This window comes from Heloderma suspectum, chromosome 4 (genome assembly GCF_057233095.1).
Source record: "Heloderma suspectum isolate Gila_16-S chromosome 4, 16-S_ref, whole genome shotgun sequence".
NCBI lineage: Eukaryota > Metazoa > Chordata > Lepidosauria > Squamata > Helodermatidae > Heloderma > Heloderma suspectum.
In genome coordinates, this window is record NC_139461.1 from 246,755,764 (window position 1) to 246,772,030 (window position 16,267).

General features: G+C 44.4%; 1 protein-coding gene across 4 annotated transcripts in view; it reads left to right on the forward strand.

Annotated features, from left to right (window-relative positions):
* Positions 1–16,267, forward strand: part of PRICKLE4 (prickle planar cell polarity protein 4) — a 51,130-nt gene that overhangs the window by 5,193 nt on the left and 29,670 nt on the right. Inside the window, exon 1 of one of the 4 annotated variants that reach the window (XM_084853140.1) lies at positions 3,881–5,289. The exons of 1 other annotated variant lie outside the window; for it this stretch is intronic. The gene's annotated coding sequence lies outside the window, so the exon portion shown is untranslated. Of the gene's footprint in view, positions 1–3,880; positions 5,290–14,721; positions 16,255–16,267 lie in introns of those variants that run through there. 2 more of the 4 variants (XM_084853141.1, XM_084853139.1) reach the window with 2 other exon arrangements.

Here is a 16,267-nt window from a genome sequence, read left to right on the forward strand (position 1 = left end):
TCAGTCACAGTATATTAAGGTTCCATATAGCATGAATTAAATCTTTGCTCCCCTGACAATGGCCTTTTGAGTCCCAAACTAGTTTTTTTGGAGTTGTGCCCTGGTGCTTTCTTGCCACTGAATTAAACCTTAAACAGCCCTCTCACACATCTGGGATTAGTCCATGAATATCTCCAGTGCAGGAAGTGTGACATGAGGATTCTAAAACAGGGCACTCCATGCAGGGGTGGGAAATGAGGAGCATTGCTTTGTGCTGAGAGCCTTCGGCTGTAAGGGTAAGGCGTACTTCCCCAACCTGGTGCCCTCCAGATGTTTTGGACTACAATTCTCAGCATTCCTGACTGTTGGCCATGCTAATTTTCTTAGCTTGTAAGCCAGTAGGCAGGGACTGCTTTGTTCTACTGATGATATGTAAACTACTCCAGGAGCCTTTTTGGCTGAGGAGTGGGATAAAAGCACTATAAACAAACAAACAAATAAATAAATAAATAAATAAATGAGCTGGAGCTGATGGGAGCTGAAGTTCAAAACATCTGGAGGATACCAGGTTAGGGAAAGCCAGCATAGGGCAACCTGCAGCCCTCAGCCTAAATTCAAAGCCCTCTCTCTGCCAGCAATCGGTTCAGAACTCTGACAAGAGCAATCTGTCACTCGCCAGCCAGCCCACTGGACTGGGAGAGAGAAAGAGGGTGCGCCACCCACTTTTGGCTCTGGCCCCACCCATCACCAGTATGCAGACCTCAACAAATTATCCCTAATGGAAATGCGGCCCTCCACAGGAAAAAGCTTCCCCGTCCCTGTTGTATAATATGGACTTATAGTGAAGGTTCCCAGCACAAAAGAATAGTATAGAGCAGGGAACGTTTTTCAGCCCAAGATCCAAATTCCAAACTGCAAAAGGTCTCAGGGTACAAACCCTCTGTGGGTGTGGCCAAAGGCAGAGTAGGTAGGGCCAAATGTGATTATTACTAATTTTAAGCCTACTCAGAAGTAAGCAAGACTGAATCACTCAGCAGTAGGGATGTGCGAATCCACCCCATCCGGGTTCTCCGGGAGCCCACCTAGCTCCTGCTTGCCAGTCCCTGGACTGAGCTCAAGCCCCTCCTGTGCTCTGTGAGCAGCCTGCACTCAGCCTAGCAGCCTTGTCAAGCTCTGCAGTTGCCATCTTTCGAAAAATAAAATGGCAATTGCAAAATGCACATATTTACACATGTACAAAATTAGCATTTTGTGGATGCGCATATTTGTGTATGTGTGAAAATGCGCATTTTGTGCAAAAATGCGCATTTCATAAAATGCGCATTTTGCGCATACGCAAATATGTGCATTCACAAAATACGCATTTACGCAATGCAAATATGAGCATTCTCAAAAATGTGCCTTTTCGCACATATGCAAATATGTGCATTTTTGCAATTGCCATTTTATTTCTCAAAAATTGTGACCACAAAGCTTGACGGGGTCTCTGAGGTGAGTGCAGGCTGTTCAATGAGTGCAGGCAGAGGGCGAGCAGGGGCAGGGGCTCGGCAAGCAGGGCTTGGGGGTGTGGGCAGGGGCGGTTCTGCTGGATTCCCGGACAGACTTGGGTGCCCACACCATCCCTACTCAGCAGCACTTCCAAATAGCATCCCAAATATCAAGCATCTGCACGTCTATTCAGAAATAAGCAGGACAAGATTTGGCAGGACAAGTCTCAGCGGTAAGCAGGACTGAAGCACTGAGTAGCTCCCTCCACTTGCTTCACCCATCCCCCACCCCCCAGCAGGGAAAAGGCTTTGATCTCTGATCAGCTGCTGATTGGAAATAAAAGCTTTTCCTGGCTGGGAGAGTGGGTAGAACCTGGGAGGAAGCTGGCAGCTGGACAGGGAACCCCCAAGGCTTGTATTTGGCCCACGGGCCGGAGATTCCCCATCCCTGGTAAAGAGGATCCACATTCACATGAGCTAACTGATTTAGGATGCATGTACAGTGGATCTATAGTTTGTTTTAAAAAATAATAATAAAGGTATCCTGCTTCCCACCTGCCTGGAAATGATACCTCCTCTATTTCACAAGCCATTTGCCCCCTAATCTCAGATCTGTGGAGACAGGTTTGGTCAGTGGGAAGGGAAATGCCCTCTGTATACACTCAAGAGCTCTTTATTAATACTTCACTGTTTTTGAAAGATTGACTCACATCAGCCCACCAACTCTCTTTTGCAAGGTTTATGATGAGACCAGAATATATAGGTTGAGTTTGGAACTGGGTATTGCTGTGGCAATCACATGCCCGTGGTGGCCAAGTGATAGCATAGTTCCAAGCATAGTTCCGCATGGAGAATAGGTTTTGAGTAATTTACACAAGCACTTTCATCACTCTGTGGACACACTCACATGACCATGTCTATGAAGTGATAAGTACAGCTATAAAGTGACGGTTTGGTTGTGTGAAACAACTGTCACAGCTCTTCATGCACATAAATTAATGCAGCACCATCTCTTTATCATCTTCATTATTGTGTGAACTGGTCTAATGGATAGCAGCTAAATGTGTGAACTGCCTTCATTGGGAAAGTATTGTGACTGAGGTGATGTAAAAGCTTGCCTGGGCTTTTTGAAACTCTGATGGGGTGATGAATATACACAAATGAACTCCGCCTGAACAGACCCAAGGCAGGAGGGGAAGAAGATGAGTTCAAAATTCACCATATATAGCTCTGTTATAGACCTGTATTGCACAATCGCGACATGGTTAACAAGCCACTGTGGCTTGTTAAACCTGCCACGCATGCCGGTCACGTGCCAGCCAGATTTACGTAATTACCCTCGCTGGCGCAGCTTTGCGGTGTCGTCCTAACCCGGGCGTCATGGCTTGTTTGAGGGGGCAGCAACTCTCAAATAACCCACGGGCTGTTGTTGGGTTATTTGAGGGTTGCTGCCCCCCTCAAGAAGTCATGCTGCCCGGGTTCGGGCAACATGGCAAACTCACTAGTAAGGGTAATTAGGGAAAATTTGGCCAGCATGCACAGCAGGGGAAATAAGTTACCACGGCTTATTTCCCTCACTGCCATCATGCAAACTGACAACTTTCTCTACCTAACTTCTTCTGTAACTCCCATTGTCTGCTTCAGTGTGTAGGGATACATCGAGGATACAGAAAAATCAGAAGATGTATTATTGACTTTTTGTAGGTGCCGACAAGCAGGATAGGAGGATTTCTGAGGGAGAAAGAATGCATGAGCAGTTTACTGCCCCAACTTAGTTTTCATTCCCGTTTTTCTGCAAGAACAATAACTAGGTTTGAAGCAATATCAAAGAAAGCACTTCTAAGAAATGGAGAGCAGCCGAGAGCAAGAAGTTACAAGCTATAGCGAATGGCACAAGCCTCAGGGGTATTTTTTACTCAAACATTTAGAGGATGTTGTAAGAAAATGTCTGAAACACTCCCAGGGACCATCTCTCCACCCGCACCCAAAGGTTGGATGGCTCATCTGAACAATATCTTAATTCAGGACTTTTGCATGTGAAGACAAGAAGAAACCTCCAGAGGCACAGTCAGGGTATACACCATAATGCACTGCACCCAACTCAAGCCACAACAGTTGTCAAATAACTGACATGTATTATTCCGGCACAGATGGAACACCACAAAAACACTCAGTCACAACACAAATAATTCTTTTTATACTCTCTCTTGCCAACTGCTATATGGGGCCTTCACTCAAACCATTTTGTGCTGGCAAAATATTTAGTTTTCCATTAAAACATGAAATAAAATAAAAATCCCCATGGCACTGAATGCCATTAAAAAAAGGTGTGCCCCTGTTTTTCCTGCTCCATATGTCTTTGTTTATAACTATCAAATACACCCACCCACACATGCCAGCAAGCACAAGTAGAGTCTCAGTAGCATTAATTAATATCATAAAATAATAATGCACAATATGTTACACCCACATACCACAGCAAGGGCCTAGACAGATTACACAAACAATGTCTGTTTAGGGCTCAGTTCTACAGAGACATCCTCAAGTTCTTTACATGCGCCAGGTTTTCAAGATCAGTGTGGACTTTAAAATTAAAAAAAAACCTTTTATGAGTCAGATAAATTTCCCTCTGAAGTAAATGTATTGCTCTGTTTTAGCCCCAACCCACTACAAGATATATGCTTATTATGTCACGTTCTTAAATATAACCTTGGAACAAAGTTCTCAGACAAAATACTATGTGCAAAGAAAACCAGACAGCTCTCAGAGCTGGAAGTTATCTGTAACTTTAGGTTAGGCATCACAAGAGAAAAGAAATTCTGTGGTTCCAAGACACATTTATGAAATATATGGTTTATTGTTCATTATTATTATTCTGATTTCTTGGTCATGTTTTCCGCTTTCCATGGATTTTATAATTCAGGGGATGAAAGGACATCCTCTGAAGCATCAGGGATTGCCAGAGCAATAAAATATATTTCTTGGTTATATTTTATTATGTATCATTATATTTTATTGTAAGCCATCCAGAGAACTTTGTCATCGGGCAGTATATAAATATTGTTAAATATTACAGTTTACAAAAAATAAATCCTTAGCTTTATTCTCAGGATTGAATTCACCCCAAAAGAGGAAAGAATTCTCCCTCAGATCAGAGGGACTAGTAATCCTCCATGTTTGAGTAGTGATGGTCCAATTGTTAGAATCATGTAGAGTTCTGGATTGTACAGTCAGCTACCTTTAGTGTGGTATACCTTATTCATTCCTGCTCTTTGTTTGCAGTACACTGTGATCTGGATTATGTGGGTTAATTCTGTTCTTATGAAGCTTAACTGTAGCCTTCCCAGAGGGTATCCTTCTCTTACTTTGAACCAACTGGGCTCAGAAACATCTCTTGAGACTCTCTACCTGCTAGGGCTGAGACATAGGTAGTGATCTGAGATGAGCCAGGAGCTAGGAAACAGGAGCCAGGACTTGCATCAGTGGTTCAGAGTCATGGGACAAAGCCAGTAGTCAGCTCCAAAGAGTAAGTCAGAACCATAGCATAAACCAGGAGGCAGGAAGGAACACGTCAAAGCTCAGGAAGACCACGTTACTCAGGCAATGCTCAACTGGAACAGGAAGTATGCTTATATTCTTTCTTGTCCAGGAGGACCCGGTGGCCAGCCTGAATGAGCAGAGTCAGTCCAGGTCCTGAGGCTACTTCACTGCCTAGGGAAATGCTGCAACCTACAGTTCAGTTGCTCACCACTTGGGACAGGTGCACACATCGGGTTTGAGTCCCATTCACAACACCTGTTAACTGTGGTGCAGGTAGTATCAGGTGAGTGTCGGCACATTGCAGGGGTGGACAAATTGTGGCCCTCCAGATGATTTGGCCTATAACTTCCATGATTTATCACCATTGCATATGCTGGCCAAAGCTGATGGGTGTTGCAGGCCAAAACATCCAGAGTTGTCCACTCCTGATGATGCTTTTGCCCATATATGGCCACAGAAAGGGCCTCACACATTGCATCTTCCCACCCTACTTAAATCTTCAGTGGAATGCGAGTGTGACTCTGCCATCCTGAAATGCCAAAAAATAGTTCAGAAGTCCCCTGAGTTCTGGATCTGGTACACAACCTTAGCTGGGTAGACCAAGCAGCCGCGAGGATTTTTTTTTTTCTCTAGTAGTTCTTGTTTGATCATGGTACATCCCTTATGGGTTTGACAATTGTTACCTTCAGTTAGGGCACAATCCTATGCATGTTTAGACAGGAAAACATCCTACAATTCCCAGCATTCCCCAGCCAGCTGCTGGCTGGAGAATGCTGGGAGTTGTAGGACTTTTTTCTGTCTAAACATACATAGGATTGTGCCCTTAAAGGACAAATTTAGACAAGGGGCTGTTTTTCATTTATTTTCTTCAGTTTAGCCATCCAGAGATTATGGAGAAATGGGATAAAATTTGCTAACATAAAATAAATAAAATAGTGAAAGAGAAACCATCTTAATGTCCATATTTGTACAGTGCCTAGCAGAAAGGAAAATAGGTAAGTTTCTGATCTGTGTTAAGAGTGTTTCTAAGAAATTGCATGAAAGAGCTAAAACATATTAACAGCCTGATCCTATGCAAAGTTAGGTGTGCCTAAAGCCACTGATTTAAATGGATGTAGGCATTAGGCATACCTAATTCTGTCTTTGTAAGAATTTAGTAATTATTTATTATTGAGTAACAAAGGGCTCTGCAGCAAAATGCTTATTCTCAGATTTGCAGCACAGATTCATAAACACATATTATGCCATTTTAGTTTTGTGTGAAGTGAAAGAGATAACATAATGAAATAGGAGCTATAGAAAGTGGGGGGGAAATACTAATCGTGCCAAGAATACACAGAGAGAAAAGAGGCCCACCACCGTAAAGGAGCAAAGTCCACAAGGACAGGCACCTGCGGTAACGACTGAGTCTCCATCCTCACACCAAACACAAACAGCAGATTAGCCTTTAGTGAGCAAAAGTTTCTTGGGAACTGTGTCTTTAAAATCCCTGGCTCAACAACCTTGTGATAACAAAGACTTTTGGATTCCACTGGAGGAAAGGGCTTCAGTACCTGTCCTTTTCTGAATTTTAGTTACTGCCAGAAGCATTGTAAAGCAGAGGAGGTGCTGCACATAGAAAAGCATTGCTTTTCCTAGTTGCCTCTTTTGCTGTGTCACCATTAAGCAAGTCAGCTAATAACAACAACAACCATGATCACCATCATAATCTCAGGAATTGAAGCCACATTAAACTTTGAGAACTCAAAAGTTCTATCCAACCTTTCCCAGTCCCTCTTCTCCCCAATTCACAATCTACTTTATTGTAAAATGTTACCTGTCCTGCACCTTTTTATTTCCTGACAAGATAAGATCTCCAGTGCAGATGTACCTGCCAAGGCCAATCTACCAATCATCCTTGCTCTTCTCAAACAGAAATGGCTACATTGGCTTGCTGCGCAAAGAGCCATAGGATATAAGGTGGTCACAAAGCAAAGGACTCTTGTATCTGCCGTGAGGCAGCCAATGCTAAGAGATTCGGAGGTCACCCAGTGGTCTGCTGTAAAGGTGCTAACAAAGGTGACCTGACAGACATTGAGACTAACATCAGGGAGTGAAAAGTTTGTGCAAATAATAGGAACAGCTGCATGGCATAGCAGGCATTCAAGTTCCAGACTCTTAGCTGGTGCACAAAATTATGCCATGCAATGGCTCCCATAGCTCAGAAGAGAGGAAGAAGTGGAGGGACATCCATGATCTATTTTCTAAATTTACAGCTCTTGTACTTGTGTCATGTCCTACCAATCTAGCATTGGCTTCTTCAGCTACAAAAGGAAATGTGTAATGTAAACCACTGCAAAGCCATCATCTGATGAGATAGTTGGTTGCCAACAAGCCCTGTACCTCAGGGTTAGCGTGACATACAATATACTTTTAAAATCATATAATCTAGAAGGTAAAAATAAGACACACATACATCTAAAGGACGGGAGCATGTAGTCCCCACATAGTCACATCAGAGATTTATTTTTCTGAAGCAAGAGCACCTTCATAGTGGGGTCTCTCAAGAACACAGCCAGATCTCTACCTGTGGTAGTGCCAGTAATCATCTGGTCTGAAGAAATGTCCTGACACTGCCAAGCATAAATGGCTTGCTTGACAGCCAAACAAATGTAAGAACTGGAAAGAGAGGTTAGAGGAGGAAGAGGAGGGGGAGAAGGAGCTCTAGAAAGATTTGAGAAAGATGCCAGGAACCCACATCCCACCAATGCATCCTGAACCATGAGGACAACTATGAGATCCCATTTAATCATCAAGTCCTTTGGAATTCCTTTCTCCCCCAAGATGAAAGTCTGAGCAAAGGCTCAGGACCCCACAAATATGTGCAGAAGTGCACGCGCACACACAAACATGGTCACAATTCTGAGAAAGGGAGTGTTGGGCGCGCCCCTGCTGCCTTCTAAAATCCTCAAGTAGTCAGAATCAACATGCAGACAAAAGGGCTCTTTTCCAAGGCTTTATTTCCATTCAACCTAATGATGCTTACAGATGATAATTGCCTGAAACTAAGTGGAAAACTCAAAGGAGCAGCCTACCAGGGCATTCTAAGCGTTAGGACGTCAGTTGGTCTCCGTTTGGAGAAAAGCGCGGCAACTCTCTGAACTTAAGGAGTAGGAGGGGAGAGTCCCCCCCTTTCCCGTGGGGCATCAGGGCGCAGCTGTTGTCATCGCACCAATTGGGCTGAGTGCCTCCTCTCGGCGCCCACAACCTCTCACTTGTCTCTGCGCCTCGTGTCTAGGAGCTCAAGTTCTCTCCCTCTCCATTCCAGGGTCACTGTCGCTCCCAGGAATGTGAGTGGGGGGGCTCTCTCCCTCCAGCTGCGCCTCTGAAAAGCAAGTGGGTTCCTCTCCCATGGATTGTTTTTATTCCTCAGAATCAGAGCTGCTTTGGGATTCTCTGGGCTCAGATCCAACCCTGACAGGGAGCTTATGTGAGATGCTTTATAGCTGAGCATTAGTATGTTGGTTCTGTGCCACCCAGGTATTTTATTATTTCTCACATATTTATCTTTCAGTTGGTTTAATATTTTTTGTCTTATAATTTCTTGCTAAAAATAGAACTTCCTTAATTATTTTTAAGTTATTCTTTTTTAAAAACACTCTTTTGTGAATACAAGTTGCCAACATTTGTTTTTCACAGATTTGTTTGGTGCTATTGTTAAGCACGTGCATAAGCATTTATAGGAGTATTTTCTCTCTCTCTCTCTCTCACACACACACACACACACACACACAAAGAGGACAGGAGAACACACCGAAATGCTGCGGGGAGTACATGGCATCTGAGAGACACGCATGATTAGAACTAGTTCGGCATTTTTAATTAAAACTAAAATTCAGGCTTGGCCTTTATTTGGCAGAAGCATTTGAGTAGTTCATTGCTGTATACAAGAACAACTGCACAGAAACTAACACAAAATGGGGTTCCACAACAAATCGGATAACACGGTTTTGTGTAGATCAGGACCAAGTCTACATATTTGAACATATTTGTGAAATATATGGCCCAAATTGCCAAAAATGTAGGGCTAGACTTTTGAATTGATCAATTAGTGCAGTTAATCTGTTCGCTCACTACAGACTTAAAATATGGATTTTTTATTGTAGAACTGGAAGAGGCCAAAATGCCACTGGGTTCATCCACCCAGTAAGCAAGATTATATTCCTGTAAATTCTCCATAGATCAATTTACACAATCTAGTTTATAGAAGTGCTTCTCTTAGCTATTATAATGTGAAAATGGGTGCATCCAGATGAGATTTTAATGTGAAATCGCACTGCTACATGCACAGAATATTACAGGGGTCCAAAGGTCATCTTCCACTTGTAACCCTCCTGTGTTTTCCCACAATTTCTTCCATATTTTTTCTTTCCACAAAAAATCCATAAAGAAGGAAAAGACAGAATGATCTGGTTTGCACGTCATGCTAAGCCATGATGGTTTGTCACTATGGGTGGTTGCAGGGTGTCTTAGCATGATGTCTGAACCCAGTGTGTCTTTTCCATTGTGGGTTGGGGGGGTTTTGCAAACAAGCCACGCTGAGAACCCATGGCTTGTAGTAGGATTGTTTACAGTGGCTTTTTCTCAGGATGGCTTGTTGTGGTGTCTGAACCCGTCAGAGTCGCTCAGCGTGGGTTGTTTAAAGCAGCGAGGGAGCTGCCTGGCAAGAGCGTCAAAAAACCCCGCCAGCTCACAATCTCACTGGTGCCGCCACCATCTACCCCCCTTTGCTGCTGTGTCCACCCCTTCACTGAAACTGCACTGATATTTGGCAATGTCCCTATCACGTTTGCAGCCTTTAAAAAAAAAATGGTCCTTGAAAACTGTGAAAATGGGTTTGGGATTTTATATTTTTTATTATTATTTTAGAGCTGTGCACAGATGGCCTCTCACAATTCTCCACCTTATTTGTGGGCAGAGAAATTTGGGAGATAATTTCACCAACATTTTCCAGGGGAAGGAGAAATTTTCAACAGTTTCTCACAGGTAGGACTCCCCATTGGCAAGGCCAGCAGCATAGCTTCTTTCATTTTTGGTAAGGGGTTTTGGGTTTTTCTCAACAGCAAAAACTGCAACAGCATCAACTGTGTTGGCAGGCTGGCCCCCATTTTGCATCCACCACAGTGCAGGTGTGAGGGGGTGGGGGCAGTATTGTGTCAAGCTCCAGGGATGAAGTGGAGCTAGTGCTTTGCCAAAATCTTTCCTCCAATTTCCAGAAAGTTTTCTTCCCTTATGAAAGGGGCTTCCATTATTCTGCTTCAGTCTCAAGCTGCCCACACTTCCTGATCTGAAAAAAAGCCCTAAGGGAGGAATTAGCTCATGATGCCTTCCACTGGGCTTCAAATGAAGTGTAGGGAGCTGAGGAGGCTACAGGCTGCCAAAGAGATGATTGTATAATGAAAGTCAGGACACTCATGCACACTCTTCGGCCACCTCCTAAGTAAGGTAAGCCCCAGAAATCCAAACCCAACCCTTGAGAATTTCTCCAAAATTTCTTCAGTATTGAATTTCTTTTTGAAAGCAATTTATCTTCTATCAAATTGAATGAGAATGGTAAAAAAAAAATGTGTGTGAAATTTTCGGCACAGCACTCATTTTTTTCCATCCTGCACAAGCACACACATCCGTAGGACCACAGCAAGGCATATTTTCCTATTTTATTCACATGCTTCATTGATTCATAGAATCATAGAATAGTAGGGTTGGAAGGGGCCTATAAGACCATCATGTCCAACCCCCTGCTCAATGCAGGAATCCAAGTCAGAGCATCCCTGACAGATGGCTGTCCAGCCCCATCTTGAATGCCTCCCGTGTGGGAGAGCCCACCATCTCCCTAGGTAATTGGCTCCATTGTTGTATTGCTCAAACAGTCAGGAAGTTTTTCCTGATGTTCAGCCGGAATCTGGCTTCCTGTAACTTGAGCCCATTATTTCGTGTCCTGCATTCTGGGATGATCGAGAAGAGATCCTGGCCTTCTTCTCTGTGACAACCTTTCAAGTACTTGAAGAGCGCTATCATCTCTCCCCTCAGTCTTCTCTTCTCAAGGCTAAACATGCCCAGTTCTTTCAGTCTCTCTTCATAGGGCTTTGTTTCCAGTCCCCTGATCATCTTTGTTGCCCTCTTCTGAACCCTCTCCAGCTTGTCTGCATCCTTCTTAAAGTGCGGTGCCCAGAACTGGACACAGTACTCCAGATGAGGCCTAACCAGGGCTGAGAAGAGGGGAACTAGTACTTCCTGGGGTTTGGAAGCTATGCTTCTATTAATGCAGCCCAAAAGAGCATTGGCCTTTTTTGCAGCCACATCACATTGTTGGCTCATATTCAGCTGGTGATCTACAACAATTCCAAGATCCTTCTCATTTGTAGTGTTGTTGAGCCAAGTATCCCCCATCTTGTAACTGTGCATTTGGTTTCTTTTTCCTAGGTGCAGAACTTGGCATTTATCCCTATTAAATTTCATTCTGTTGTTTTCAGCCCAGCGCTCCAGTCTATCAAGATCACTTTGAATTTTGTTTCTGTCTTCCAAAGTATTAGCTATCCCACCCAATTTGTGCCATCTGCAAATTTGATCAGCATTCCCTGCACCTCCTCTTCCAAGTCATTAATAAAAATGTTGAAAAGCACTGAGCCCAGGACTGAGCCCTGCGGTACCCCACTCATTACCTCTCCCCAGTTTGAGAAGATCCTATCGATAAGCACCCTGTCAGTCCAATTCTGTAGCCAGCTGTGGATCCACCTGATCGTTGTTTCATCTAGCCCACTTTGAGCTAATTTGCTCATCAGGATATCATGGGGCACTTAGTCGAAAGCTTTGCTAAAGTCGAGGTATATTATGTCCACAGCATTCCCACAGTCCACAAGGGAGGTTACCTGATAAAAAAAATGAGATCAGATTCATTTGGCAGGATTTGTTCTTGACAAATCCATGTTGGCTTTGAGTAATCACTGCATTGTTCTCAAGGTGCTTCCAGACTAACTGCTTTATCATCTGCTCCAGAATTTTCCCAGGGATTGATGTCAGACTGACTGGTCTGTAGTTCCCAGGTTCCTCCTTTTTACCCTTTTTGAAGATAGGGATATTAGCCCTCCTCCAGTCATCTGGCACTTCACCCGTCCTCCATGATTGCTCAAAGATAATAGACAGTGGCTCTGAGAGTTCTTTTTCCAGTTCCTTTATTACTCTAGGATGCAGTTCATCTGGCCCTGGAGATTTGAACTCAAAGTAATTTGGTGTTCCTTGACCATATGCCTGTCAATCTCAAGCTGCAATCCTGCCCCTTCAGCCTGTACTTCGCCTTTGCCGGGTGGGGTCATAGACCCTCTTTTGGGAGAAGACTGAGCCAAAGTAGGAATTGAGCACCTCTGCCTTTTCTTTGTCCTCTGCTATCGTTTTGCCAGGTTTATTTAATAGTTGAACCACCATTTCTTTCGTGTCTTTAACTATGCACGTTTCTGAAGAAAGGCTTTTTGTTGCTTTTAGCATCCCTCGCGAACCTCAGCTCGTTCTCAGCTTTAGCCTTCCTGACACCATCCCTACAATTCTGTGCTACCTGCCTGTACTCTTCCTTTGTTGCTTGTCAATTGGCAAAGCAGAAATAAGCTCCACATACTCCCACAGTAATTACACCCGCAGCAAGGGCTCCCATCTCATTCAGCCATCCCTTTTGTAGTTTGCTGTCAAGGCAAGTGCTGAAGTGGAGGAAGACTTTGACAGCTGGCATTTCAACACGTTATGATGGGGGGATTTGAGAAGTGACATTTCTAGACATGCAGAGGGCATGTCGACGTGCTTGAGTGCTGTACTAGGTGCTGTCATACTGGTACAACTTGTAATGTGTTATAGGAGGTGTACAACTAAAGAATGTAAACTGTGGTCTTGCAAATGTGTGCACTTGTAAAGGACCAAAGAAAAAAATAATATATTTTTAAAAGCAAATCGATTTGTGCAAATTTGAAGGACCAAAAAAGAAAAAAAAAGAGTGCCAGTGTTACAACTGCTGATAAAATGAGTAGCGATCAGATCAAGTGGGCGGGGGGGGGTAGTTTCTGTAGGGAATACAAAGCTCCAAGATTTGCTTTGCAACTTGTAGATTTGACAGCTATGTAGTGATCAAATGGCGGGGAGAATTCTTGCTTGTTGGGAATACAAAGATCTGAGAGGGGTTGTGCTATAAAGGCAATTGGGATACATGCTGGGAGCAGGTGGAAGGACTGAGGGGGGAAAACGCCATGCCAAGCTGCCACACGCCTGATCATCTGTCAGAAATAACATGGGTCGTTTGGCCAACAACCAACCCACAGTGGCTTATTCTCAGGGTGGCTTAGCGTAACTTGCCCAAAAGCTGCACAATGTCTTTTGATTGGTAGCACCAGGGGCTGTCCATCTGGTTTCACTGTTTAAGCTTCAACCGAAACGTCAATTTTTAATAAATTCCTGTTCTACCATCTCGTATTCTATACCACCACCAAAATTGACGTTCATGAGGATGGGTGCTCTGAAAACTCTGGAGGAGTGTCCAGGAATATTAAAATGATCACTCACAAGCATTTTTAAAAATATCAGTTTTATGTTAATTCATTCTTTCCCTCAAACATAGCCCCGTGGGCCCACTGAGGAGTGCTGATGGACATTTCATGCAAGATATTAAGCGTGCAATCCTATGCATGTTTAGACAGAGAAAAGGCCTATAACTCCCAGCATGCCCCAGCCAGCCATGCTGGCTGGGGCATGCTGGAAGTTGTAGGCCTTTTCTCTGTCTAAACATGCATAGGATTGTGCCCTAAGTATATTAGTAGAAACAGAGGTCTAATATATGTATGGTGCATGCATGGTGTTGTCAGGTCCTCCCTGTTCTGCTGTTGATTAATGGGCAGAATTAGCACTTTCGTTTATTATGTAGTCCTTTGCCCTCTGTTACATAAGAATAGAAGAAGGGCCCAACTTAGCCAGACAAAGAGTCCTAGCCCAGCTTTTTGTTTCCAATACTAGCTTGCTGGACATTTCTAAGAAGCACACAAGTAGGTCATGAAGGCAACGATCCTGATCAATTATTTACACCTGAGCAACGTGGAGATTCTGTTGAGCTAATAGCTGTTGATAGACCTTTCCTCCGTGAATTTGTCTAATTCCTCTTTAAAGCCATCTAGGTTCATGGCCATCCCTGCATCTTGCAGAAGTGAATGGAATCAGTTACAACATAGTACTTTCTTTTATCTGTCATGATCCTACTGCCTAACAGTTTAATTGGATGAATCCAAGCTGGTAAGCAGTTGTTTTTAAGTAAGGGAGCCATTTGTATGCCAGCATCAGATGACCCACTGCCTCTCTGCATGTGAGTCATTCTCCAGAATAAATTATGAGTTGCAGCACTTTCTGTTGAGAGCCATGAGTGATTACCAGGAGTGTTAAATTGTTTCTTGTGTGTAGCTTTGGCTTAGTAGTTGTGCTGTAGATATGTCCTACTTTTGCAATGTAAATTGTCTTCTGTGTTAGGGTCATTTAGGAATGCCTGTCTCAACTTTTTCAAATATGTGTCATGATCATTGGGATCAGAACAGAGATGATTATAAATGCTTGGCTTGGCAATACACTTTAGCGCTTCATTTGCATCATGACTGATAGCTACTTGCATGGAGGTACATATAGCAGTCAGTAGGCTTCCTGTATTTGGTCTTTTCCAGGTGACCATCTTTTAAAAATAAGCCTGAAATTGCCTTCCCTGAACAACTCTGTAATGACACCTCTCTCCCATCAAAGCACTCCTCAAAATACATCTTTTTCCATGAAGCCTTTGTCACAACCCCTTATCCTCCAATCCCCTACAGAAGCTTTTATATTTTATATTGTATTTTATGCTGTATTTGTGGTTTTAATTTTTGTGAACTACCCAGAGATCTTTGGCTATTGGCAATATAGAAATGTAATAAATAAATAAATAAATAAATACCTGAGTACATGTACCCAAACTGGGCCCATGTTCTTCCCGTTTACCTTTGCCTCCATCTTCCTCATTTGCCTCCCTTGCACTGAGTTATAGACTGTAGGCTCTTTTTCCCCAAGGACCAGTCTTGAGGAGTTCCATGGCATCAGGACCCCTCCTATACCAGTGGGTCCCTTGGATAAGCTTAGCTGGCTCCTCCAATTGGTGCCAGGCAGCCACAATTTTAAATTTCCCCACAATGCCCCTGCTGTAGCACGAGTCCAGGGCATTGTGGGAAATTAAAATGGCAGCCCCTGGGGGGAAAAAAAGTAAAAGGAGGCTCAGGCAGGCATAGATAATGGGCTCTGGCAGCTGCCTAAGGAAACCATTTGGAGATGATGAGCTTGTCTGTGAAGCAAGGATGAGGGACTGTAGTCTTCCGAATGTTCATTTGCAACTCCCATCATCCCTCACCGTTGGTTATGCTGGCTATGGCTGATGGGAATTGCAGTCCACCAATATCTGGAGGGCCACATATCCCCCATACCCCTGCTGTAGAGTGTTGTGTACAATAACTGCTTTAATGTTGATCGTTCTATAGGAAGAACTTCACTACTTCTTCTCTTACACGGACCCTGCTGTGAAAAATAGTAGAATTATTTTCCTGAAGCCTCCAAAGGGTTCCTAAATTATATAGCCATGCCAGAGCTACCGCAGCCCGGGATGACCAAAGCAAAGGCAAGCCAGCAAGAACGGGGTGTGGGGGGGCCGCCTCTCCCCACCCCCACTTGCAGGGTTACCCTTCCCCTCCCTGCAGAGCGGGCGCTCCTCTCCCTCCCGGCCTTCTGTTAGGGTTCTCTGCCATTGGCTGCCTGTGTGAGTTTAGGCTAGAAAGCTCTGTGATCAGGACCCAGGCGGATACAGAGCCCGTTTCCTGGGCAAGCAGATTAGAAAAACAGAAAGGAAAACGAAAAAGTCCTGCCAACGCCGCCGCCCCTACGAGATCTCAAGCCTGGCGAAGCTGGTTCGGCTCCGCTACGCGGCGCAAACTCGCCATCGTCGTCGGGGCAGCAGGTGGAGCGCAGTCCGGCGGCGGAGCCTGTTGTTGTTCCTGCTGCGGGAGCTGCCGAGGGAAGGGAAGGCAGCGCGGAGGGGAGCGGCGTCCGCGTCGCTGGCTGCCGCCGCCTGTCAAGCGAGGCGAAGCTGGGCTCAAGTTCCTGAACGTTGCGTCGCGGGAAGGCGCCGGACCCGGGGGGGGGGGGGGGGGACAGGCGCGGCCCCAGCAGGCAGGTAAGCGGTCCGG